The following is a 26,308-nucleotide window of genomic DNA, read 5'->3' as shown; positions in this document are numbered from 1 at the left end:
TTTCTCAAAGCATTGCCAGGGCACTGTAACGGCAATGTCACCTACTGACACACAAATCCGTTAGCGCCATGGTTGTTTGGGAGAATCACTGGGACCAGACAGAAACTGGCCCCTTCCTACGCCGTCTCTCTCTGTGCCCATACAAGACTGCACTTCTACTGTCTTTTTTATTTTATTTTATTTTATTTTAAAAGAATTTCATGCGGTTTCCATCCCAAATCTTAAAATGACCCAGGTGTTGTAGCGGACGTTGGCTAAAGTAGCCAAGCTGGCAGCAGGATTAAACTGGATTCTCTCATTAAGCACACTCACAAATGTACCAGCTCCCAGGACTTTGCTTTACTCTTCTGGTGCCAGTTGCTCCCCTAACTGCCGTAGAGCGGTTTCAAAGATGCATTGCTTTTACTCACTTCTTTCCCATTCATTCAGCACTCAACACAACACTGAAGACCTTATTGTCCCCATACAGGCCACACGTAACGGAAGTCAATGAGAGTTACTTGTGTCCAATGGGGTTAGAAGAGCAAGCCATTTTCGTTCAAACCTGGCCTGGGATTACCTGGATTTGGGTTTCATTATCTATGTGTTTCTTATAGCTCTACTTTTTTTCCTCATTCAGCTTTTGTCAGGCATCTCTTCATTTCAGCATCCGAAGGGGTTGGATAATGTGGCATTTATTAGTAGGATTTCAGCTGGAGAACCCTAAAAGTGCAGTTTGACTTTGCAAAACAAAACAAAAATGTCATCATGGGTCAGTGACTCCAGAGCAAATGAGCTCAGTTTACAAGGAAAATGCTGGTTTCTCTACCAGCTAGCTCTGCAAACACAGCCAAGGCTCAGAGCATGACTCGGCTCTTCACACGGACCACCACTAGCAATAAAGGTGCTGCAGGGCAAATTGTATCCTTGGTGTCCCTTGCGCAATCCCACTGGCGTTTACTAATGATCCCAGTGATAGCTGTGCAGCCCCCATTAGCCTCATTCACAGGTGTAACTGATTGGCCCTGTAACTGGTGTTCTGGGGATGATTCAGAAGGCAGAAGAGAATGCAGTCCCCCCACTCTGAGCTGGGCTGGCTCTGCAAGGCGAGCAGGAGTAAAATCTTTGAACCACTAAAGCCAGCAAGTCTGGCTATGACACACAGGGGGGCAGACCTGTTGAAGAAAACGTCAGTCTCTAGTCAGAGTGGAGCTGCACTTTTAGCATTTAATTTAGGAGTCAATATCTACATTGCTAAGTTCTAACGTAGGGAGGGGGGGGGATTTCATGTCACATGTATTTAATGATTTTTGAAGGCTCTACGCACCCTGAGAACATAACATAAAAGTGAGCAACATGTTAATTTAAACAATTGGTGCCCCAAACATCATCTTCTCTGTGCCCCGCAAGCTGCCACAGGAAAACTCTCCATACAAGTGGTCTCCAGGAGAACAACTTCTGGACCAAAAGTCAAACTCAGGGTCTGGTAGGGAGCAATATGGAGCATATTCCATAGCCAGGGACTCACCATTAAACATGTGTTTCATCCACCCTTCAAGACGGCATATCTAGGGACTGAAAACAAGACTGCCTCTGCTGATCTTAGCTCTTGTGATGATGCACAGTGGACTAGGTGGTCTTTAAGGTAGCTAGGTCCCATACCATAGGAGGGGCTGTATAGATTATAGACACCTTACATTGCCCTTAGAAGCACATAGGAACTCAGGCAGTTCACAAAGCACAGGAATAACGTGCTCACATCAACTCACTCCACTAAGCAGACAGACCACCTTTTGTATTAGTTGTATGGTAGCTTCGGAGTAGTCTTCAGGTAACTTGGCAGCCCCAACTAGAGTGCATGGCAGTAACCCAGCCTGGATATGGCAAAGGCATGAATGTCTGTGGCTAGGTTAGATGCATGTACTGCTGAAAAAAGCTGCCACTTACACAGTACCCAATGCCAGAGTTTCTGATGCCAGCCTAAGTATTAAGGTTTATTAAAATGACAGAATAGAGGATCCACTTGTGAGCTGTTGGGAGCCCAAAACAGGCAGGGACAGGGTACTGCTTCCTTCTTCTTCCCCACTCACCCTGGAGATCCCACCAGTGGGGTTGCAGTGAGCCCAGAGGAGACGCTGCTTTTGTCTACCATTCCCCCACCTCTACCCGTTTCTCTCTCTTCTGTCTGATCAGTTTCATAACTCGCTATGTTCCAAATACTCCGGGTGTGGGGATACATGCAGAGTGGCCATGGCAGCTCCAGGCTATTAGAGACACAAGGTGGGTGAGGGAATATCTTTTATTGGACAAACTTCATCTGGTGAAAAGGATGGGAGGGCGTCACTGCAGCAAAAAGGACTGCTCTATAATGGAACTCCGCTGTACTTTACACATGCCATTTTAAAAACAAGAGACCCTGAAACATATGCTTGTGAAGAGGGCCTCTCTCTCCGAACAGCCTTTGTGTACAAGTCGCCAAGGAGGCCCAACGTGCCCCTCATAAATGAAGTACAATTGAGCAGGAGCGGCTCTAGGAATTTCGCCGCCCCAAGCACGGCGGCATGCTGCAGGGGGTGCTCTGGCGGTCGCTGGTCCCGCGGCTCTGGTGGACCTCCTGCAGACGTGCCTGTGGAGGGTCCGCTGGTCCCGCGGCTCTGGTGGACCTCCCACAGGCGTGCCTGCAGATGCTCCACCGGAGCCGCGGGACCAGCAGACCCTCCGCAGGCACGACTGCGGGAGGTCCACCGGAGCCACCTGCCGCCCTCCCAGCGACAGGCAGAGCGCCCCCCGCAGCATGCCGCCCCAAGCGTGCGCTTGGCGCGCTGGGGTCTGGAGCCGGCCCTGCAATTGAAGAAGACAAGGAGTGTGGTGCCACAAAGGCAGACAGAGAATTAATGTCTGAATCAAGATCAATGGGATCTGAGATGCTCAGGGGAATTAATGAGAAATACAGAAGAACTTGCTGATCGAGTGCCTGAAGTCAAGGCAGGCAGAAAACAAAAATATCCAGATGCACTAACTGATATACATAAGAAACTTGAAAGGCAAAGAGCTTGATTTGGAGCTAAAAAATGGATGATCTGGAGAATAAGGAAAGAAAAAATAATAGAAGGGTGGGAAGGCGTTCACAGAGGAATATAAAAGGGAACCCTAAAAATGTAAGGGAACCCTGCTAAGAGAACCCTTGGTGAAGGAGAAAGGAGCTCCTGTGTATATAACCAGAACCTATTTCCTGTGTATATAACCAGAGCTGCCAGGTCCTGCCCTAGGGATAAGGCTGTACAACTGCACTACCATGAGGGCAAGAATCACTTAGGTCTCAGTCCTGCAGAGAGTCAAATCTATGTGAGATCAGGTCCTTAATGAGACTCATTGGAGCACCAAGTTCCCCACTGGAGGCATATGGACAAAGTGTGGTTATGTTTCCAAGAGGTCTTCACTTACATTAAGAATGAGAGGGGAGCTCATCAGGATCCCTGAAATGCTGTTCCAGGCCAATATAAAATCCCATTTGGGCATCCAATTGACATTGCTGTACTACAGTACAGTAGCGGAGCGTGAACAGTTCCTAGAGGAGCTGGAATTGTGCTTCAAGGAGGAAAGAAACAGGACTAGCAAAAGGTCTCTGTTGAAGCGGCAGCAAGTCACGGCCCAGAGGACCAGTAAATGGAACAGATGTCTTCCAAAGAGTACATATGGTGACAGATAGAAGTGAGGGTAGAGACAGAAGATGCTCGCTGTTGGGGAGAAAGTGTCTAGGACACTGACATTCTATTTGTTCCAAGCTTTCCATTTTAGCTTTGATTATTAGGAGCTGTATTGGCACACACATTGCTACAGCAAACAAAGCGCAGAAAGAGCACTAGGAATGGGATGACAGGAGTAAGGAGCTGGAGTGTATTGCCTGTCAGCTAGTCTGGGATAGGGCAGATGAGGCAACACACTGGAATGGGATGGAATAGGATTTTATTTTTTAATTTATTTCCTTTTAAAAGGATTTTCCCCAGCATATTGGTTGCCAACTAGGGAGGGTAGCAAGGAAAACCTCTCTGGGAGAAGGGAAGACTCCTTTAACTAATCCTTTGATGACATTTTAGAGTGATTGCTAAACAACATACCTCAGCTACAACCCAAAAATGTAAATTGTGAGAGTTTTTATGCCTCCAGTGAAATCCAGATAAATGAAAACCAGATTATGAAAGTATATTGCAACTTCTTATTTACCTATTATCACTAAGGACCAAAAGGGGGTTTCAAAAGAGCCATCAGTGTAGAAGAGATTTATATTGTCAATAAGAATATAATATAATAGACTAAGAGCCTGTAGGAAAGTCTGCAGGGTCTGATGGGTTCTCATAGCCTTTAAGGTCAAAAGGGACCATTATGATCATCTAGTCTGACCTCCTGCACAACGCAGGCCACAGAATCTCACCCATCCACTTCTATAACAAACCCCTAGCCTATGTCTGAGTTATTGAAGTCCCCAAATTGCAGTTTGAAGACCTCAAGCTGCAGAGAATCCTCCAGCAAGTGACCCGTGCCCCATGCTGCAGAGGAAGGCGAAAAACCTCCAGGGCCTCTGCCAATCTGCCCTGGAGGAAAATTCCTTCCCGACCCCAAATATGGCGATCAGCTAAACCCTGAGCATGTGGGCAAGACTCACCAGCCAGCACCCAGGAAAGAATTCTCTATAGTAACTCAGATCCCAACCCATCTAACATCCCATCACAGACCACTGGGCATACTTACCTGCTGATAATCAAAGATCAATTGCCAAATTAATTGCCAAAATGTACATATTACCAGGATCCAGGAAAGAATCTCACTCCCAAGCTTTTAATTTTTTTAAAATAATTTCCCAGACTTATCTCAAAGTCAACAAATAAATAAATACATGAAAACACACCACACCACAATGAAATATGACCTTCTCCCATTGATTTTGAAACCCAGCCAAGGCAAAACTGATTATGCCTCTAACAGAGGTATTTTCTTTTTAAACACTGATACCAAGATATTGGCTGTTTCATGTACCACCTGCTGAGCAATACATTGAGAGGACTCCATGTTTCTAAAACTAAACTGGCTTTTCATTAAGAGCACTATTTACAGAAGTGCTGCAACGGCAGCTAACATTGAAGCCACATGCACACAGATTGATTTCCTGATGCCTCCTCCAAAAACTTTTCCCTTCAGCATCCTAGATTCCTCCTTCCAGCTTCCATGCAGGTAGCAAGTACTTCCCAAAGTGCTTGCTAATAGGCTAGATTCTGCTACAACTATTAATTAAGAGTGACCCAAAGATTATTGTAGACTGCAGATTACTTTCTGACACTTGCAGATGTCATCTATTTGACCCAGGCAAAGACTACACCTGTCATGTTGCTGTCACACGATCAAGAGAAGGCATTTGAAAGGGTTGAATGGAATTATTTTTCAAACCTGCTGGATGGCATGGGGATGGAAAACACATTTAGGAAATGGATGGAATCCCCATATGGCCCCAATCCAGTTCTTAAGCACATGCTTAACTTTAAACAGGTGAGTAGTCACAACTTCAAGCATGTGAGATTTTAAAATGGAAGCCCCAGACCTTACAGAATATTATGGGGCAGAACAATTATAGGCCTTGCTGGTGTGGGCATCACAAACACTGGATAAATATGGAACAAGATTTCACTGCTCCCTTAAAGTCAACATAATAATTTTCAGCAGACACCTGTTCAAAGGAGCTCCTATCCAACAGGATATTTTACTTTAGAAATCTTGGACAAAACCTGACAGGTAGACATGCCTCTTTCCCTTGAACAATTAGATACAATCTAAGCTTCCCTACCAGAGACACTGATCCCATTTTATTAACAATGGGGTGGAGAAAATGGGCCTACAAAGAGTAGAACAGTTAATTAGGGGGAAAGGGGTGAATAATGGACCTGTAGACATTACAGAGAACATTCAATATAGGCAAAATGCTAATTTAATTATATGCAATTAGAACAATATGGGCTTTTAGATGGGTGCCATGCCTCTTGCTGTCAGGCTGCAAGCGTGCCTCACTTTCCACATTGGTAGATAGTCTGTCTCTTACTGCTGGAGAGCAAGTACAAGTTTACCTCTCTCTAGCCCTGATTCAGTAAAGCAATGAAGCACAGTCCCAATGGGATTTAAGTAGATGCTTTGTTTTCAAGCCTGTTCTTAAGTGTTTTGCTGAATCAAGGTCTCTCCATAGAGTTACTCTCCTATTGTGGATATTTTAGTCCTTCAGACACACTTAGAAGTCCACCCTTCCAGGGTAATAAAAGTAACAAAACCACAATCCTAAACTCTCCCCAGGCCACAGCTCCTTCCCTAGGATTCATGTGACCTTCTTGACTGTCTGGGTCTACATAGTCCTTAAAGGGACTGTACTCTCTGTTATTGGGTCTGATTCTCAAGCCTGGTCTACACTACGCGTTTATACCGAATTTAGCAGAGTTAAACCGATTTAACCCTGCACCCGTCCACACAACGAAGCCCTTTATATCGATATAAAGGGCTCTTAAAACCAATTTCTGTACTCCTCCCCGACGAGGGGAGTAGCGCTGAAATCGGTATTGCCATGTCGGATTAGGATTAGTGTGGCCGCAATTCGACGGTATTGGCCTCTGGGCGGTATCCCACAGTGCACCATTGTGACCGCTTTGGAAAGCCATCTGAACTCGGATGCACTGGCCAGGTAGACAGAAAAAGCCTCGCGAACTTTTGAATTTCATTTCCTGTTTGGCCAGCGTGGAGAGCTCACCAGCACAGGTAACAATGCAGTCTCCTGAGAATCGAAAAAGAGCTCCAGCATGGACCGCATGGGAGGTACTGGATCTGATCGCTGTATGGGGAGAGGATTCCGTGCTAACAGAACTCCGTTCCAAAAGACTAAATGAAAAAACATTTGAAAAAATTTCCAAGGCCATGATGCAGAGAGGCCACACCAGGGACTCAGTACAGTGCCATGTGAAAGTTAAAGAGCTCAGACAAGCCTACCAGAAAACCAAAGAAGCAAACGGAAGGTCCGGGGCAGGGCCGAAAACATGCAGCTTCTACGCTGAGCTGCATGCAATTCTCGGGCGGTCTGCCACCACTACCCCACCCCTGTCCGTGGATGCCGAGGTGGGGGTGGTAATCTCAGCCATGGCTGAGGATTCTGCGGACGGGGAAGATGAGGAGAAGGAAGAGGAGGATGAGCTTGCAGAGAGCACACAGCACTCCGTTCTCCCCAACAGCCAAGAGCTTTTTCTCACCCTGACGGAATTACCCTCCCAGCCCTCCCAAGCCACTATACCACACAATGAAGCCATGGAAGGGACCTCTGGTGAGTGTACCTTTGTAAATATAAAACATGGTTTAAAAGCAAGCGTTTTTTAATGATTAATTTGCCCTGAGGACTTGGGATGCATTCGCGGCCAGTACAGTTATTGGAAAAGTCTGTTAACATGTCTGGGGATGGAGCGGAAATCCTCCAGGGACATCTCCATGAAGCTCTCCTGGAAGTACTCCAAAAGCCTTTGCAGAAGGTTTCTGGGCAGGGCAGCCTTATTCCGTCCTCCATGGTAGGACACTTGACCACGCCATGCATGTAGCAAGTAATCTGGTATCATTGCATGACAAAGCCTAGCTGCATATGGTCCCGGTGTTTGCTGGCATTCAAGCAACAGCCGTTCTTTATCTCACTGTGTTATCCTCAGGAGAGTGATATCATTCATGGTAATCTGGTTGAAATTCAGAAATTTAATTAAGGGGACAGAGATGGCCATTCCTACTGGGCTGTTTGCCTGTTGCTTAAAAGAAATCCTTCCTTGCAGGTAGCCAAGCAGGAGGAAGGGGTGGGGGGTGATTGGTGCTGAGCTTTTTTGCATTTGGCTAGCAGGGATCTTCCCTGCGACCAGCCACGCGGTGTGGGGAGGGGTAAAGCGATCATCCTAGAGAATTGGATGGGGGGTTGGTTTCTGCTGCTGCATGTTAACAGGAAAGAAGCAGCACTGAACGGGCTTTGCTTAGTATTTGGGAAAGGAGGGCACTGTGTATATGAAGGCTGCAGAAGCCGAAAGACAGTGGCTTACCATGGCTGCATGCAAGCTGAATTCTGCTGCCCGGACCTGCGTCTGTGAGATCTCTAACACCAGAGCCGCAGGCACTCAACATTAAGATGCAAAATGCGACCTTGTAGTGAAATCACATGTGCTATGTAAGGTGAATAGTGTTGTTCACTGTGAAAGAGTGTAAGCATTGTTCTGTAAAATGTATCTTTCTAAATACTTCTCTCCCTTTTTTCCCTCTCTCATGCAGCTGCAAATTTTTCAAGCCTCCCTACTCCATCCCGAAGGCTCTCTCAGATAAGGTGGTGGGAAAAAAAAAAGACGCGAGACGAAATGTTCTCGGAAATCATGGAAGTGACCCGCAATGAAAGAGTGCATCTGAATGAGTGGAAGGACGTGGTATCAAATTACAGGAAAGATGCCAGTGAACATGAGGACAGGAGGGACGCTCGAGATGAGAGGTGGCGGCAGGAAGATCAGAGGAGGCATGATGCAATGCTGGGGCTGCTGCGTGATCAAACTGACATGCTCCGGCGTCTGGTGGAGCTTCAGGAACAGCAGCAGGATCACAGAGTGCCGCTGCAGCCCCTGTGTAACCACTCTCACCCCTCACCATGTTCCATATCCTCCTCACCCAGACGTGTAAGAACGTGTGGGGGGAGGCTCCGTGCACCCGCCCACTCCACCGCCGTGGACAGCCCAACCAAAAGGCTGTCATTATTTTGAAAAAAATTTAGTGGCCTTTTCCTTCCTTCCTATCCTCCTCCCAAACCACACCCAGGCTACCTTGTCAGTTCTCTCCCTCTTTTTATAATGAATTAATAAAGAATACATGATTTTTAAACTATAGTGACTTTATTTCCTTAAGTAAGCTGTAATCGAAGGGGGAGGGTGGGTTGCTTACAGGGAATGAGTCAATCAAGGGGGGGGGGTGTTCATCAAGGGGAAACAAACACAGCAGTCAGACTGTACCCTGGCCCATGATGAAACTCGTTTTCAAAGCTTCTCCGATGCACACAGCTTCCTGGTGTGCTCTTCTAATCGCCCTGGTGTCTGGCTGCGCGTAATCAGCAGCCAGGTGATTTGCCTCAGCCTCCCACCCCGCCATAAAGGTCTCCCCCTTACTCTCACAGAGATTGTTATTGCTGCTTGCTGTGTGCTCCACAAAGGGGACATTGGTTTGGCTGAGGTCTGAGCGAGTCAGTAATGTGCACCAGCACGCCTTTAAACGGCCAAATGCACATTCTACCACCATTCTGCACTTGTTCAGCCTGTAGTTGAACAACTCCTGACTATTGTCCAGGCTGCCTGTGTATGGCTTCATGAGCCATGGCATCAAGGGGTAGGCTGGGTCCCCCAGGATAACAACAGGCATTTCATCATCCCCAACTGTTATTTTCTGGTCTGGGAAGTAATTCCCTTGCTGCAGCCGTTTAAACAGAGTAGTGTTCCTGAAGACGCGAGCGTCATGAACCCTTCCCGGCCATCCCACGTGGATGTTGGTGAAACGTCCCTTGTGATCCACCAGTGCTTGCAGCACCATTGAAAAGTACCCCTTGCGGTTTATGTAGTGGGTGCCCTGGTGCTCCGGTGCCAAGATAGGGATATGGGTTCCATCTATCGCCCCACCACAGTTAGGGAATCCCATTGCAGCAAAGCCATCCACTATGGCCTGCACGTTTCCCAGAGTCACAAGCTTTCGTAGCTGCAGCTTAATGATTGCTTTGGCTACTTGCATCACAGCAGCCCCCACAGTAGATTTGCCCACTCCAAATTGATTCCCGACTGACCGGTAGCTGTCTGGCATTGCAAGCTTTCAGAGGGCTATTGCCACTCGCTTCTCAACTGTGAGGGCTGCTCTCATTTTGGTATTCTGGCATTTCAGGGCAGGGGAAAGCAAGTCACAAAGTTCCATGAAAGTGCCCTTACGCATGCGAAAGTTTCGCAGCCACTGGGAATCATCCCAAACCTACAAAACTATGCGGTCCCACCAGTCAGTGCTTGTTTCCCGGGCCCAAAATCGGCGTTCAATGGCTAGAACCTGCCCCATTACCAGCAGGATCTCCAAAGCGCAGGGGCCCGCGGTTTGAGAAATTCTGTGTCCATGTCCTCATCACTCTCGTCGCCGCGCTGCCGTAGCCGCCTCCTCCTCGCCTGGTTTTGCAGGTCCTGGTTCAGCATAGACTGCACGATAATGCGCAAGGTGTTTACAACGTCCATGATTGCTGTCTTGAGCTGAGCAGGGTCCATGCTTGCTGTGCTATGGCGTTTGCACAGTTCACCCAGGAAAAAAGGCGCGACACGGTTGTCTGCTGCTTTCACGGAGGGAGGGGTGAGGCTGTACCCAAAACCACCCGCGACAATGTTTTTTGCCCCATCAGGCACTGGGATCTCAACCCAGAATTCCAAGGGGTGGGGAAGACTGCGGGAACTATGGGATAGCTACCCACAGTGCAACGCTCCGGAAATCGACCCTAGCCTCGGTACATGGACGCACACCGCCGAATTAATGTGCTTAGTGTGGCCGCGTGCACTCGACTTTATACAATCTGTTTTAAAAAACTGGTTTCTGTAAAATCAGTATAATCCCATAGTGTAGACATACCCCCACTCTGGTGGCATCGAATGGCCTTCAGGATAGCAGAAGCAGCCCTAAGAGGATGCCTGGCTCTTATGCTAGCTGTACATCAGCTCTGCTCCTAGCCCCTAGTACAGAGGGCTAGTTCTTAGCTCTCCCATCTCTCTATGGTTAGACTCTCCTTTTTATATCTGAAATGTTTTGGATCAAATAGTTTACAGCGTATGCAAAAGAGAGATAAGAGCAAGGCTAATGGTAATGCAAGTAAATAGATTGTAATAAGTGATTCTGAATGCATGATTTGATTCCAGTGAATAAGAGTAGTGAACTGTGGTTTATTAAATAAAACATTGGCTCTCCACTAAAGAGTGTTCTCCCATTTAGTCACCTCTCCTAATAGCCTGCCTCTCCTAGAGCAGCATTTAGATTACGACCCTGTGAACAAGCAATTCACTACTTGCACACAACAGATCAATGGACTGCTACACGCAAACCATTTGGCCTAGACACAGTCGCATGGCAGATGCAGAGAGTGTTGTGTTTTTTTTAATTGCGAAAGGATGGACTAGAGTTAAAAAAAAATAGCAGCTGTTGTCTATCACTTTAATGAGTACTTTTGTATCATGACTAAATTTGCCCATTTCTAATAAAATGAGAAACTACATCCATTCATCTAACCAATATTGTCCCATCTTCTGAATAGTCAAGACTTCTTGAGCAGGATAATTCTTTACAGAGAAGAAAGATATACACCCTGGGTGGCCTTTCCTCATTTATTTATCTAGAACAGGTACGTCATTTCTGTTAATGCTTTGAATAAGAATGAACAAAACAAAAAACAGATACCCAGCCCCATGTTCAGACTGCCAGCCAAAACACTTCTCCCTCCTCTCCTTCCTCTCCTGCGCCCCCACTTCCAGAACCAACGTTTATCTCACTCTGTATCAAACACCCTCAAATCTTTTTTGCAAGTACACGTGCTTGGCTATCACTCACTGGGAAGGTGTCACTTAAAAGCAACAGGCTTGGAGGGGCTCTGTCTGGCTTGGAGGGATCACTTTGCAATCTGTTACACTCCAAACAGGAGCACTGCTTTGGAGCCAATAGGGGAGTTAACCTAGGAACAGCTGAAATACTTCACTTAGCTGCCTTAAACCTTGGGTTAACAAGCCTCTCCTGTTCAGAGGAGGGTCTCCTGCAATGGCACATACATTTAACCCTTTCACGGCTTCCAGGTATTTATTTCAATGTTAGATGGGGCTGCGTGGCAGCAGATCATTTTGCAGATTTGCTCTGCTAGGTGGTTTTCCCCACTCCCCAGTGCTCACCAGTCTGCCACTGAAAAGGGCACATGTCACTTTTGTGACTAGTCCACAACAAGCAATTTAGACCTCCCAGGGGGTCATGAACACAAACTCCAGAGGGAAAGATTCCCCATTTTCACCTATGTGTTGTGCGTTTCATAAGACATACGGTTTATGGTGTTGAAGTTATAGCAGTGACTCAAGCCAAGGAAGAAGCACTGCTGCGACCGTCTTGACAGATTTAAACTTGGGGCATGATCCTCAAAACCTTCAGCTCCTGGGAAGCCAGTGGAGGTACCACCCAAGGAGGGCTCAATGCAGAAATGAGGGGTTTCCTCCTAGGGCCATGCAATACTCCAATCAGAGGCAGCTCAGGAAACCCCTTTTCATTTGTACAAACCCCAAACCTCTATGCAAAACTGGGGTGAAGCTAAAAAGAGTTCAAGATACGTTTGACTAAAATCAGGGAGTTCTGTCAGTCTCATAAGACCCCTACAAATAAAATCCAGTGGGACTTCCCATCCCCCAACATATTTACTATTGTCACACACATTCATAAAGTGCCCATCTACAGGATCTGCATGCCCTTTGCAAGGGTTGGAATTAAAGCAAACAACAAACTTAATATAGGGAGCACCATGACCATGCAATGCCAAACTTGCTGTTCTTAAAAGAAAGGGATGGGAAACCCTGGTCAAGTCAGTTAAATGCCAGTGGATTTAAGAACCTGTGTGGTTAACGGAAAGCTTGGTCAGAGAGGTGTTGTTCCTTCCAGCACACTCCTAGACAGAGCACTGAGCCTGAACAAACAGGCAGCGTTTGCTGGTGAGGTCTTTGCAGATTGCAGTGGGGACAGAATCCTCCTGTGCTAATGGCTGCAGCCTCAATAGCCCCTCTGGTTGTGTAACGGGGCAGGACTCCCCATCGCAATGCCTCCTGCTGGCCGTGCTGGGAATTAGCTCTTGGTTGCCAGTGTGCCTTCCTCTAGTGGTGTCTCACTGCCAATGGGAGGAGGGCCTGTAGAGAGCCAATCAGGGCCACCTCTAAGACCTGCGTCACTCCCCAGCATCCTCTTCTAGGCACGGCCTTCCGGCAGTACCCCGCTCCGCTTTCTCCCTGCTTCGGGGGGAACCAGCTATCTCTAGTCCAGGGGTCGGCAACCTTTCAGAAGTGCTGTGCCGAGTCTTCATTTATTCACTCTAATTTAAGATGTCATGTGCCAGTAATACATTTTAACGTTTTTAGAAGGTCTCTTTCTATAAGTCTATAATATAAAACTAAACTATTATTGTATGTAAAGTAAATAAGGCTTTTAAAATGTTTAAGAAGCTTCATTTAAAATGCAGAGCGCCCCTGACTGGTGGCCAGGACCAGGCAGTGTGAGGGCCACTGAAAATCAGCTTGCTTGCTGCCTTTGGCACCCGTGCCATAGGTTGCCTACCCCTGCTCCAGTCCATCCACTTGCCGCTGTGGCCTACTGCAGCCTTCAGTCTAGCTCCTCACCTCATGGGGCAAACTGCAGTCCGAATTCTGGCCAACCCCCTCTGTGGCAAGTAGAGGAAGGGGGAGGAGGGGCCCCGACCCAGGGACCCTATAGCCAGCGGCCTCTCCTCCATTTTCCTGAGCCACTTCCCCACAGGCCTGGCATCTTCCCAGTCCTTTGTATCAGGGGCCTCAGTCTGGCATTCCTCAGGCTGGAGCTCCCTATTGCTCCCTTGACCCTGCCCAGCACTGCTTTATCTAACGTACTTCTCTAAGGCAGCCAGTCCTTCCCCCTTGCACTCCAGGGAGAGACTGCCCCTGCTCTGTTGAGCAGCCCTTCTTATATGGCCCTGATTGGCTCTCTACAGGCCCTCCTCCCATTGGTTGGGTTTTGTGCAGCCCCCCTGAGGGCTGCTTAACCCTCCATCTATCTGTGTGGCTGCCCTGCCACCAAAGCCACCCCCAAGTGAGGTACAAGGAACACCTGTGGAGCTGCGTGGACCCCGTTGGTGCTAGCTTCAAATATCCCATTGCCATGGTCCCCTGCCCCCCCGGGCCAAGTCCTTCCAATCCTCCCCTAAGGACTGGGACTCTCCATGGACCAGGAGTCCTGTCCATTTCCTGGATCAGGAAGGCGGCCTGGAGTCAGTTTAAAACCCAGGCTTTTATACAAAAGTCTGTCTGTTGGTCTCTGGAAAATCCAGTTTGAACTAGTGTATGCATCTCTTCCCGGGGGACTTCAAAGGGCTTGAGGAAGTTCACTAGCATCCCCGCTCCCTATGAGAGAAGGTACATATAATGCCATCATCACATACACAATTACATTTTTAATCTGATGTACCCAGCCCAGAAGTATTACCCTCATTCAATAATTCCATAAAGTTGATCTTAATTCCATAAGGTCTGTTCAGAATATAACAGGATATTGTCAAGGTATTATCACAACTGGTTTGGGGCTCAGTCCTGCATCTTAATTTACCCAACATTCCCTCCCTGTGGTCATCTGATTGAGGATACAAGATTTCAGTAGGAGTTTGATTTGTGAATTGAATGCAGAGTTGGGCCCCTATGTATACATCCATTTTTCTGCCTCTTTGTTTTATATTTTCCCTTTTAATGCCATCTTCCCACTGGGAGAGAAAGAAGGTAGAGGGAACCTCCTTCCCTCTACCCATACATAGCTTTCCTTTCCCACAGATCCAGGCAGAATACTGCTACTGTCACTCCACAAATGCACTGGGAGCTAATGGCTAACAGCCATCAGCTCTCCACAACCCCCATTGCCAGTCAGCCCCTGGGGGGCAAAGCCAAGGACCCATCCCCAGGTACCTGCTAGCATCTGGCAGAAGGCACTGCGTGAAGGGCACATTATATTTTTCTCCAGCAACTATAAGTGCTGCACAGCATGCACCCCCAGTGCTTCCAGGGGCATTCTGCCTCCACCTGCTCTGCACAGAGTCCCTCAGGCTTCTTCCACTCAGCTTGCTACAATTCAGATGTCACTGATGAGCACAGTATGAAACCCACAGACAGATCCACACCCAGTGTTCTTCCCTGGTCATCCCTCTTGGCATAACCAAGACATTGAACAGGTCTTTTGTGGAAGGAGCAAAGCATACTCTGGGGCACTGCGTCCGATTTCCACAGTAGTTTGCATGCGTGCAGATCTTGGCTTAAAGTGAACATATTTCAGCAACATTTGAACCTTTTATTGTTCACTTTTCAAGTAATTCAATGAAAAGGAACCTCTGCATCTGAAAGGAACAGGCCCAGTGGCTGGGCAGCAGGGAAACCTGCACTGCCATGTCCTTGCTGTTCCTGTTCCACAGATGAATCAAGACATCAGGCTCCTGGCAACCTTCATGAGCAGTGAATACACTTTAAAAATAAAGAAATAAAATAAAATAAAAAAACCCACCACACATGATTAGAAGGAACTAAATCTCAGCAAGATCTTTCCCGTCCCCCAGACACGGCATCAAATCATTTTCACAGAGTATCAGGATGTGTGAAATCGCGGTTTAATTTTATAAGTGTTGTTTTCACCATGAAACGTGGAGGTCTCAAACCTCTGCCTCTATGCAATCGCAACTGCAGCAAGCTCATTCTCACATTGTCAAGTCCCTCTGTAGGCCCCAGTTACAGGAGAGGTGCGAAGAGAGGGGTTAAGAACAAAACATCTTAAAAGGTTTTGTTCGTTTGATGTATAACCAAAAAAAAAAAAAAGTTTGAAGGGTTACAAGAGAAATCTATGAGCTGCCGAGCTGGTGGGGTTTCCTTCACAGGTGTTGATTTATAAATACCACCACTGCAGCATCTTCTCAACACTTAACACATACATAGGCACTTAGGGTGCGTCTAAACTGCAGCTGGAAGAGTGCCTACCAGCAGCGACGGCTCCAGGCACCAGCGCTCCAAGCGGATTCGGCAGCAATTCGGTGGCGGGTATGCTGAAGCTGCAGGACCGGCAGACCTCCCGCAGGCAAGCCGCCGAAGGCAGCCTGCCTGCCGTGCTTGGGGTGGTAAAATACCTAGAGCCGCCCCTGCCTACCAGTGTGGGAAGACAGACTTGTGCTAGGGAGGTTTCAGCTAGTATGCTAGAAAGAGCAATGTGGACGTTCTGCCTTGGGCTCTCAAGCCCACCCAACCTCTTACACTGCAGAGCCCAAGGGAGAACGGCCATGTGGCTATTTTTAGTACATTAGCTTGAGCCCCTCTAGTGCAAGTCTGTTTACTTGGGCTTGGAGGCTTGTTCCCAGCCGCAGGGTAGACATACCCTTTGGGCTTCCCATTTTTCACTATGCTGCATGGCACTGGCATGTGGAAGTTCACAGCACCAGCAAGGACAGAATTCTGATCAGTCTTCAAGTGCATGTTCCTGCACGGACTCTGGTGCTGACCCAGCAAAGCACGTGCCTAGCTTTAAGCACAAGGGGTCTCATTGATTTCAGTGGGACCACTCCCGTGCTTTGCTAATCGGGGCCAGAGTCCTCAGCATCTTGCAGGATTGAGTCCCAAAAGCAGACATGCCTACCTCTTGCACAAAAAGGAGAATTTCCTACAGCTGCTAGGACATAAGACAAGACAATTGCAATTCTGGTTCTGTCCAGAAGAGGAAGGGACACACTAGCTTTCTCATTACATAATTGTGAACTCTTTGGGGCAGGGTCTGTCCTTTACTAGATGTTCGTACAGTGATTAGCACAGCGAAGCCCTGACCTATTGAGGCATCTCTTATGTAGAGCGATTTAGACAGCGCCTATCCCAAGCCTCCAGGAGCTTTATCCTTCTCCTATTGACGTTAGTGGGAGATCCAGCATGGATAGTAACTCACTCCGTGTTACACTGCAGCAACTGCTTAACAGCAGAAAAGAAACAAGACCATGGGTTCAGGCTACAAGCGAAGCGTGCTCAGTCCAACAAATTGCAGGGGAAAGTTTAGGAAGCAGAACGCAACTTGGCATTTCGTCAGAGCTCCATCGCTGAACACACGCTGTGTGCCAAGTGCCACAAGAGCATAAGGACACGTATCTCAGTTTAAGGTTTTGTTCTAAAGACAGCAACTCCAACAGCATCACTCCCTTAACAGCAAACGGCACATTAGTTCATTACTGGCTCAACGACTCGCATTAACTTTGGGCCAGTCTCTCAAAGCTAAGAGTATAGTGCAGGGGTGGGCAAACGTTTTGGCCCGAGGGCCACATCTGGGTGGGGAAATTGCATGCAGGGCCATGAATGTAGGGCTGGGGCAGGGGTGCAGGGCACAGGAGGGGTGTGGGCTCCAGCCTGGCGCCGCTTACCTTGAGTGGCTCCAGGGTGGCAGTGGCGTGCAGCAGGGCTAAGACAGGCTCCTTGCCTGCCCTGGCCCCCATGCTGCTCCCGGAAACAGCTGGCACCACATCCATGCAGCCCCGGGGTGTGGGGCAGGGGGGCGGGGAGAGGGCTCCACGCACTGCCCTTGCCTGTAGGTACCTCCCGCAAAGCTCCCATAGGCTGCAGTTCCCCATTCCCGGCCAATGGGAGCTGCGGGGGGGCGGTGCCTGCAAGCAAGGGCAGCGCATCGAGACCTCTGCGCCCTCACCCCACCCCTCCAGGGCCACAGGGACATGGTGCTGGCTGCTTCCAGGAGCAGTGCGGACCCAAGACAGGCACGAAGCCTGCCTTAGCCCTCCTGCACCACGGAGGTGGCAATCCCACAGGCCGGATCCAAAGCCCTGACAGGCCGGAGTTTGCCCACCCCTGGCATAGTGCTTGCTCAGAGCGATGAGTCGCACTTTCTGCATCACCCTCATTATTTCTTGGGAGGCTCCCATCCTACTGCCAACAGGGCACAGCCCTGCGGAGGCGGTGAAGTCAGACAAAAGCACACCTGGAGGGGGCAAGTCTGTTGCTTAATAATGGGCATGAGGGGGGAGAAAAGATACTTTCCTATTACAGAGCCTGGACTCTTCCCTCCTTCCACCCTAACCTCCTAGGGCAGACTAGAACAAAAGGTGTGATGCTAGGCGTCAGGCAACAGGTGCTAACTAACATTTGAAAAGGCTAGTGTAGGCAGACACCCTCCCTTCATGCATGCTAAGCTGGTAAGATTAAAGCCTAGATTGGGGTGGGCCGGATCTGGCCTGTCAGGGCTTTGGATCTGGCCCGCGGGATTGCTACCCCCATGGCGCAGCGGGGCTAAGGCAGGCTCCCTGCCTGCCCTGGCCTCACGCCGCTCCCAGAAGTAGCCGGCACCACGTCCCTGCAGCTCCTGAGGGAGGGGAAGGGTGGGAAAGGGAAGGGGGCAGAGGGCTCCGTGCGCTGCCCTTGCCTGCAGGCACCACCTCCCACAGCTCCCGTTGGTTGGAATGGGGAACCTCAGCCAATGGGAACTTTACGGGAGGTACTCGCAAGTGAGAGCAGCTCGCGGAGCCCTCTGCCCTGCCCCTCCCCGCCACCAGGGGCTGCAGGAACGTGCTGCCGGCTGATTCTGGGAGTGGCACATGGCCACGGTCAGGGCACCAGCTTTAGCCCTGCTGTGTGCTGCTGCCACCCCGGAGCCACTCAAGGTAAGCAGCACTGGGCCAGAGCCTGCACCCCAATCCCCTGCCACACCCCAAGCCCCACCTTGAGCCCCCAACCCCTTGTCACACCCCAACCCCCTTGTACACCCTGCACCATTCCTACACCCCAACCCCTTGCCCTGAGCCCCTTCCTGCACACTGAACCCTCTCCCACACCCCAACCCCCTGCCCCACATTCGTAGCCCTGCATGCAATTTCCCCACCCAGATGTGGCCCTCAGGCCAAAAAGTTTGCCCACCCCTGGCCTAGAGGGAATATTAGGCTTGGACTTGACAATTTAAACACATGTTGAGGTATATGCTGCTTTGTCTGCACTAGTCCAGTGGTTCTCAACCCGGGGTCCGGTGCCCCTGAGGGGCTGCGAGCAGTTTTCAGGGAGTCTGTCAAGCAGGGCCAGCATCAGACTTACTGGAGCCCAGGGCAGAAAGCCAAAGCTCCTCTGCATAGGGCTGAAGCCTAAGCCTGAGCAGCTTAGCTTCATGGGGGTCTGTGTGGTATGCCCCCTCCCCCAAGTAATTTCTCTGTTTGCTGCCCCCTAATGCCAGCCCTGGCTTTTTTTTGGCATGCAGAAAATCAGTTGCGACACAGGTGGGCCATGGAGTTTTTATAGCATGGGCGGGGGGTGGGGAAGGTTGCAGAAAGAAAAAGGTTGAGAACCCCTGCACTAGCCCCAACCTTAGTCTCTTGTTGCGAGTACAGTGAAGTGCTGGGCTATGGGCAGAATCTTTTGGGAGGGTACAAGACTAAATGAAAGTTTCAGAGGCCAAGACTAAACGGGACGTGCTTCAAAGGCTACAAAGCATTACTTTTCCCTTCCAGGGTGGTTTTCCTTCCCCCATGTTTTAATGTGATAGATCGTCGGATAATGACACACAGTGGTTCTGACTGACGCACACATACAGAATTACAGAGCATGGGAAATTGGATACTAGGCTTTATACTATATTTCAGGGGATTCTGGAGTCACCACCAGAAAGAGACACTCTGTCAATGCCGTCACATTCCCCATGGCGGCAGGCATGCTGCCCTGTGATCAATTTCCTGCCAGCAGTTGTGTCTATTGCGCAGCCACAGAACAGAAATATGAAGTGTAACTGACAAAGATTTACATGAATGAAACTCCAGCTCGGTCTACCCTAGGAAACTGCAGTGTTGATGAAGAGGTTTCAGCACGCATAGCCCTGAACCAATACTGACAGTGGTTTAAGTGTGTGTAGACTAGACACATCCATTTTCAATATTGGCTGGGTGGGGGGAAGAAAGAGCGGGACGAGAAGAGACACCATTTTCAGGAACAGTTTGATTTCTTTGTTTAGACAAGGCTTCTAAGTACGTAGTACGTGGGCGGGGGGGAAGCAAGGGAGATTGGACTGGGTGTGTGAAAAATCTAGACAAAAAAAAATCTGCCTTTCCACTTCCTCGTTCTCCCGCAACAAAAGATCCCCCTCAGCAAAGAATCGAGTGTCTTGAAAACTCTCCTTTCCCATTCCTCCAGCTGCTCGCTGTTTTGTGCTCACATGGAGGCAGCACAGTGATCACACCAGCCTAGTTATCTTCACTCTGCTGCCTCCAACACCCTTCAGGGTAGGCTGCTTCACCTACTAGAAAGACTAGGGTGGTGTGGCTCTTTCACAGCTGAAGAGGGGGAAAGCCTTTGAAGAACAGGTACAGACCAAGTACTATTTGGTCGTTCACTGGCAATCTTGTTCAGAGTGCTCCAGTGGATAAGGTATTACAGACTTCACCCACCAGACCTGAAGAACTCCATGTAGCTCAAAAGCTCGTCTCTTTCACCTACAGATGTCGGTCCAATAAGAACTTTTACTTCACCCTCCCTGTCTCTCTTGCATACCACACTGGCACTCTGGAGCCATAGATTCTATTCCTGGCTCTTCCACTCACCTGTGGTGTTACGAAAGGATAAATTATATCACTTCTCGGCATGGAGATAAATGGATGGAAAGCACGATACAAGAGAGTGAAATATTTTTCACCATTGCTTTGGTTTTGTTTATTATTGGGTTGAACAAAAGTCCTGGATCCAAACACCCTCTGATATTCCAGGAGGTGAGGGTTCAGAATTCAAACCTGCAGATCTTCCTGCTAGTGCCTCTCTCTCTCATAGGTCAAACAAAAATCCCAAATCTAAACCCCCTCAAGCTCTGAAGTACTTGAAATCCAGCTCTCGATTTCACAGCACACACGCTGGTACAAACTAAAGACAACATTAGGCCCTTATATAGCAATTTCACCTTCGTTCATATTGCATGAACACTGCGGGACTCAACTTCCCTGCTTTTCATTGAAGGGGAAATGGAGGCACAGAGCAACTAAAGAACAGAATTTCAGAGACAAACACCCGTGATTCCCATCAACTAATGGGGAGTTCCCAGCACCGCTAGAGAAAAGAGCCCATGTTTCTCAAGTTGAACGCTGAAAAATGGAGGCACTCGACATTAATGGAGAATTTTGAACAGCTCAGTGGATTTGCCCAAAGCTCCACAAGTCAGTAGCAAAAATGGGGAAGAACCCAAGGACTATCTTCTAATCTCATGCAATTACTCTTTACAACCTGTCTGTAACAATGAAGGTTAGGTGAGCTGGTTTAGCTACAATGAGAATTTCTCTCTCCAAAACCTCGGACTTTAGAGTTTTTAAAACAAACTGGTTCTTTTTTGGAGGAGGGGTGTGTTTTACTCGTGGTGTATGTGTAGGGTTTTTTTGTGGGGGGGGACGACGACAGGGGAGGCGAGGTTGGCATGTATTTGCACTTCCTGATTGAAGTGTGGATCAGAAGCACTGGGATATTAAGGGAAAGGCTGTTCCCACCATACAATCAGCCCAGCCATAAGCAGGAAGACCTGATGTCTTATGACAGAATGCATGCCAATTTCCTGGTCCGTTCTGCAGACTCAAGAGGCTGGACAAGCAGCTGAACTTGTAGGTACCAAAGCTTTTGAGGTCTGCATGAAATTCTCCTTGTAAACTTCAATTTAATTGTCCTCCCTCCCCTAGTTGTAAGGGACACAGTGAAGACATCCTTTGCATATGCCAGGACATCAGCTGGAATGAAACAGACAAGATATTATTGTACCAAACTGATACAAATCAAAGGTTATAAGAAGCTACTCAGTAGATCACTTGGACATAAGAGCCTGTGCACTTATATACATTTTCAAAAAAAAAGTTCAAACAAAATTCCATTTAACTAATATTTACACATTAATTTTTCTTTAAAAATATCTACCTCCCTCCAGACAACACCTGGGTAGAAAGAAAATGGCTTGAAAGAGACTAAAGAAGGTGACAAGAGAAATTAAGATCTTCTCTTTCCTTCCTGTGGATGACACAAACTTGCCTCATTAAGGAGCACAGCTCCCAGAGAAGTTTGCACTGACAGCACCCAGAGCAAATTGGTCAACACACCAACCTATGGTACTTTAGATTAGAGCACTGAGCTACCTTTTTGGTGCTTTTTTGTCTAGCAAGTTAGTAGTACAACTACAAGATCAGAACAAAAAAGGACAAAACTCAGCCCTGGTGTAAGCATGTGCAATTCCCATTGGAAACAGATTTACACTGTTGATTTCAGGGCTGACTTTGGACCATAAGGTGAAATCCTGCCCTTTCATGAAGAAACCATCTTGCCAGAAGTAGAAGCACAAGTGGCAACTCATCCTCTCACCAACAAGGAGTCTGGCACGGTGTGGCATGCTACCTGCCTCCTGGCCTTCAGAACATTTTCTGCACTTGTTCTGTTAGGCAGTAGGGAGGAAGATGCATGCATGTGCCGGAGGAAAGAGGGTTTAGGGAACAAGAAAGGACAGGATGTAGACTACAGATTAATGGATGGGGCACAGTAATTTACAAGCCAGTGACCTAGCAGGGGGCAGCAATCCCATGAAAGAATGAAGCCACTTTCAGAGAATACAGGTCAGACCCATAGGTCATTTTTGTATCAGGCCATGGGAAGAGCTGCTCTTTAATTCTGCATCTGGACACTCCTGTTTTTCAATGCAGAATCAGTCAAAACACTTGGAGTGTAAATAGGATCAATAATTCCCATCAGCTTTCAAAATGACTTAGGAGAGAGCCTGAGAAGTGGCAAGAATTTAATATCGCAGAAACAGAGACTCTTTATAGAGCTTGCTGCCCTCCCAGAATTCCTGAGACTCCAGCTGGGGCAGATCCTTTCTTTGCTTCCTCAGACTTAACACCTTAGAATTAAGCCAAAGTGAACGGAGACACTGATGGATCAAATGGAATCAAGTATTGGAGCTTTAGGACAGATTCGGATCCCCTTGACTCAGTGGAGAGTTACACCAGTGTGTTTAAATACAAACCCAAGTGCAAATTACAGATAAGTGGGGGAAAACTTTCTGGTGTAGATGGGTATAGCACCTATTGAAAACTATGGAATTGCACCTGCTCACAGAATAGCTGAATTAGGCACATGTTGTGCCAGATCCCCAGCTGGTGTAAATAAGTGTGGCTACATCACCTGATGATTTGGACTGTTTTAGTTTAAGAGCCTGATTTGCAGGGTTGGTTTTCACTGCAGCATTAGCTCGAGTCATCTACACTCAGGCTGACCTAACTCAAGTGAGAGCGGTTGCACTCAGAATACGCAAGCCACACAGTGTGTTTGTAGGCATACAGAATGCTGAGTCCGCACTGCTTCAGTAGCTTGAATGTCAGCAGCACTTGGGCTTTAACCTAGCCCTGTCCCCCCTGAATGGCCAGGTAGCTTGAGTTTCAAGCACTAACTTCAAGGTAGAGATGTGTGTGTGGTTGGGGCAACACTCGAGTTACTCCGCAAGCTAACACTGCAGTGAAGAAAGTCCTCAGTTACACTGATGTAAATCAGGAGCAACTCCACTAACATCAGTAGTGTTTTTCCAGTGCAAGAGAGAAGCAAGAAAATCAGGCCCTAGAGTTCTTCATACCACTTGTCAGGTAACATATCCCCAACATCCCTGGTCTTTGTTTCCTGTTTACTCTGTTCATCTCATCCTTCAGTTCACACATTTTAACCATGTACTCTTAGCCATGTTAAACAGAGGATAAGGCATATATGCAAATAAAGTGTCACCAGCAGTGACATCAGATCAATGACATCCCTGCAGTCGCCAAAGATTAGAATCACGAGAGGCAAGTAGTCCTATGGGAGTTGGAGAGTGCAGGTCTGACCAGTAAGGAGCAGCTCACCTGGGCGTCTGAAGACTGGAATGAGTCCATGTGTTGCAGACAGACTTTACTACTATATAGAAATCTCATGCACACAGGGAGCTGCCTTTAGAACCCTTTCTGGTCCAAAAAGAGACCTGAATCACTTGAGCTAAAAGTGCTTTCCACTAGAGGGCAGCATCCGTCACTCACACATTCATACAGACAGAGCCAATACATTACAAGACCTCAGTCCAAAGGTACTATTATTCCCCTGCGAATAAATTAGATACAGTAACAATCACCAGGGCAATCAAGCCTCATGCTTCAGAATAAGTTGATCACCAGTGTGGGTCACTCTTTCTCCCAAGTTGCCCTTTGGAAGGAACTCCCATAAACATCCCCAAAGCCACTTCATTGTTCTCTGTCAAAGACCTCCTTAAAACTCTGCTTTGCTAGGACACCTAAAAAAGGCTTAACAGCGAGGCTGCAGGCACGCAGAGACCACTTTCCGTCACACTCACAATACTATCGCATTGTTTCCTTGTGATCTCCTGTCCGGCTGTATCATCTATTGTCTCTTGTCTTATATCTAGAATGTAAGCTCCTTGCAGCAGGGACCATCTTTTTGTTCTGTTTGTACAGTGCCTAGCACAGTGGGGTTCTGGTCCATGACAGAGGATGCTAGGTACTACAATAATACAAACGAACAATGAAAGTTTTCCTGCTATAGTGCTGCACAACACTAAGATGCTTTATTGGGGGGTGTTTATGCATTCTGAATCAGCTAGCACCGGCCATTGTTGAGCCCAGATTATGTATTATTGACAGTCATTAACTTGCACGGTGCAGTATTGAAAAAAGGCAGACGAGTTTGGTAAGCGGAATATTAGGCCAATGTGGCAGCTCTTATACAGGACACAAAAGGAAACATTTGACAATAAAAGATCAGAAAGGGAGGGAAATGCCACTCTAAAAAACACATTGCTGCATGGCCAGGCATTATTTAGATGCCAACCAACTATCTGCCAGACCTAATCTTTAGAAACAGTTATTTCTCTCTCACACATACACCCCCACACACATATACCTCACCATTTTAATACAATGAAGGAAGATACCTTGGGAGAAGAGCTAGGATGATGCTGTGTTCATACTGTGGCGAAAACACTGCTGAACTCTGTGGAAAATTGAAATTCCTTCCTATTACACAGGGCAAATTGAACAATAAGGAGAATACAGAAGTGACAAAGTCCATTATTGAGATCTTTGGTGTGAGGGGAAAAAAAATGAATTACTCAGTGTGGGCAAACGATCTTGTGTTTAGAGAAGAGAACTGGCATTTTTAGGGCTATTTTGACAGCTAGTGTGGCAGCTAGGACAGGGCTGCCGCTGGCTTTTCTGGGGAATAGCGCACCAGATCGATGCCCCTTCCTGTGGCTACATGCTGTCTCTCGGCCTCTCTCTCTGGGTCTGCAGCCCCTCTCCTGCTCCTCAAGCTACTGCTGCCTCTTCACGACTCAATCCTCTGACCAGTTCACTATACACATTTTCCCTTTCAGGAGTATCAAAGTCTTTCCTCACCAGCACTCCTGGGCAGTCTTCCCATTCCCTGCCTTGTAGTGCCACTTCCCCAGTGGCTTGCAGGGAAACCTGGGCTCAGTCTCTACTTTGGGTTCTGGCTCAGAGACCCTCTAGTCAGCAGTCAAGGTCTGTTCCTTCTAGACCTTACTGTCTTTCTCCAAGCCCTGTCCTACCTTCCTGGCAGTGCCCCCCCAGTTTGCCAGGCCAAATACATCTCCCTTCTCCGAGGAAGTAACTACCAATTTTCCTAGCAGCTCCCTTCTGCTGCCTATTTTCTGCCTTTATACTCCCAGCCTAGCTCATTCCTCCTCAGCTGGGCTTCCTCATTCAATCAGGGGATTGCTGAGCCACCTGATTCCTCTCAGCTGCAGCCTGTTGGGTTAATTAGCCCCCTTTGTCTTGGTTAACCTTTTCAGGGCACGTGTGGGGTCAACACCCCATTGCAGCGAGATTAGCACAAAGAGAATCATTTTTATTACGGATTTTGTTGGCCAGGGATCTCAGTCTCTTATTGCTAAAAATCAATTCCTGCTCAAAACCTTCCATTACCAGAGGTGATTTGGTCTTTCTTAATTACAAGACACTGTAGCTGAGCTAAATTAAGCTATAGCCTCTGGTAGTATATGCTCTACCAACCACAGAATAGACTGCAGGTGGACAAAAAGAACTCTACACTCCTGAGCACAACAGTGAAAGTGTACATTAATGTATCTCTTTTCATCCAAAAGGATCAAAGAAACCCTTACAAAATATATAGCCCCACAAACGGCCGCTTCACCCACCACGAAAATGCAGTAATCACTGGGGTGGAACACGGCAGATGTCTGTCTACCCACAGCAACGCTACACAACTATTTAGGTTAGGAGATGAAGAACGCTATATCCAAATGAAACTACAGGACATATTTTATGTAGCCAAAATGGAATTTGGCTAGGACACCAGAGCCCTGGCTCTAAAAGTACCTACATAGGCAGAGGACATTTGATACTTCAGGGATCATGATACTAGCAACACAGGCATAACAAGATCCAACAGCTGGCAGTTGAAGCTTGAAAAATTCATATGGGACGTAAGGCACAAAT

The 26,308-nt window shown here is 47.8% G+C and overlaps 1 long non-coding RNA gene across 1 annotated transcript; it reads right to left on the bottom strand.

Annotated features, from left to right (window-relative positions):
- Window positions 1–20,490: 20,490 nt before the first annotated feature.
- Window positions 20,491–25,519, bottom strand: LOC120404916. The gene is made up of 3 exons (XR_005598251.1): window positions 25,226–25,519; window positions 24,763–24,821; window positions 20,491–21,538 (listed from the first exon to the last, which is right to left on the bottom strand). It is a non-coding gene; the product is annotated as an uncharacterized LOC120404916 (long non-coding RNA).
- Window positions 25,520–26,308: the final 789 nt, after the last annotated feature.

The sequence above is a fragment of the Mauremys reevesii genome, linkage group 4 (genome assembly GCF_016161935.1).
Source record: "Mauremys reevesii isolate NIE-2019 linkage group 4, ASM1616193v1, whole genome shotgun sequence".
Lineage (NCBI taxonomy): Eukaryota > Metazoa > Chordata > Testudines > Geoemydidae > Mauremys > Mauremys reevesii.
This window is presented reverse-complemented; position numbering and strand designations above follow the sequence as displayed.